The sequence below is a fragment of the Bison bison genome, unplaced genomic scaffold, assembly GCF_000754665.1.
Source record: "Bison bison bison isolate TAMUID 2011002044 unplaced genomic scaffold, Bison_UMD1.0 scf7180017864518, whole genome shotgun sequence".
Lineage (NCBI taxonomy): Eukaryota > Metazoa > Chordata > Mammalia > Artiodactyla > Bovidae > Bison > Bison bison.
In genome coordinates, this window is record NW_011495071.1 from 483,778 (window position 1) to 485,560 (window position 1,783).

Below are 1,783 nucleotides of genomic sequence, written 5' to 3' on the forward strand. Positions count from 1 at the left end.
AGTACATGGGGCCACCACTGGAGGCAGTGATCTGGGTGAGCCCCAGGACACATCACTTTCACAGCCAAAAAAACGGTCGTCTAGCACCTTATGTTGATGGTTACATTTTTAAGCATGCGGTAAGGTCCCATGACTCTTTTGGATAGTTAGACTAACTGCCCTCTAGTCTAACTGCAGAACTGGGGGGCTGTAACATGGTCACGGGGTGTGCTGGACGGGCTAGATCCTTGGAGTATGTGACAAGCTGGCCTCACCTCCCTCTCACCAGGAGTGTGATCTTATGCAGGTTTATCACTGGCTTCAGGCTTCATCTTGCTCTTCTGTCTTCTAAAGCAGGGGCCCCCAACTTCCGGGATATAATGCCTGATTATCTGAGGAGGAGCTGATGTAATAATAATAGAAATACAGTGCATAATAAATGTTATGCGCTTGAATCATCCCCAAAGCATCCTTCTACCTCGGTCTGTGGAAAAACTGTCTTGCGTGAAACTGGTCCCTGGGGCCAGAAGGGATCCCTCCTCCAAGGTAATGATAATCATGTTAGATGGTTTCTCTTAAAGAAATGGGATAAAGCTGTGATGTGCTGGGAATATTTAAACACGAGTGGGGGCCGGGAGGGGCACGGGAAGCACCCTGATTGGTAGTGTTTGCCTATTTCCATGATGTAAATGCTCCCACCATGGCTGATTTCCAGATACCAGTGGGACGTCACTGAATGTGGAATTGGGAAGAGATGTGTACCACCTAGGAGAAACCATCTTGTGGTGCCTTCCTAGAATGTCACAGATACTCACAAGAGGGTATGTCCTTGTCATCCCACCACCCCATCCCTGACCATACAAACACATATGCTGCCATGCTCTCAGTCACTCTGTGCAACCCCATGGACTGCAGCCCGCCAGGATCCTCTGCCAAGGGATTCTCCAGGCAAGAACACTGGAGTGGGATGCCACGCCCTCCTCCAGGGGATCTTCCCGACCCAGGGATCAAACCCAGGTCTGCCACATTGCAGGCAGATTCTTTACCCTCTGAGCCACCAGGGAAGTCCCTACCTTCCTGTTTTTGCAGATGGAGGAAGGAGCTGCAAGCCAAAGAGTGCAGATGGCTTGTAGAAGCTGCAAGAGGTAAGAAAGCAGATTCTTCTCTAGCGTCTTCAGACAGAAACACAGCCCTCCAGCACCTTGACTGTGGCCCCGTGAGACCTATGAGGCACTTCTGATGTCCAGAGCCGTAAGAATACATTTGTGGTGTTTAAGCCACCGAAGTCATGTCATTGTTACAGCAGCCATCGGAAGGGAATACAGTGGACTGGCTTCCACAGTCTGGGAGAGGCTTTGTTTTTTCCCCTCTCACTCTTTCTATACCTTTGCTTTTACCCCTGAGTTTCCCGTAATACCTGGCTTTTAGCGTTTATGTAGGTCCGCAACCTTTTTGGCACCAGGGACTGGTTTCGTGGAAGACAGTTTTCTGACTGGAGAGGGGGCGGGATGGTTTCCGGATGATTCAGGCGCATTAGGTTTATCGTGCTTTGCTTCTAATCCAATGCTGCAGCTCATCTGACAGGTGGTACTGGTCCGTGAGCTTGGGGCCCTCTGGTTTACTGTATGGTTATAATTCTTGGCCTCCCTGTCCGTCTTCTCCCTAATCCCTGACAGCAAGATAGTTTGCTCCTCACTTTTGCATCACTTTCTGCCAGTGTGCTACTTTCCCCCAAGACCAGAGCATAGTAACTCGATTCAGAATGAATTAATGTGTGAATGAATGCTAGACTCTGATATTAGCA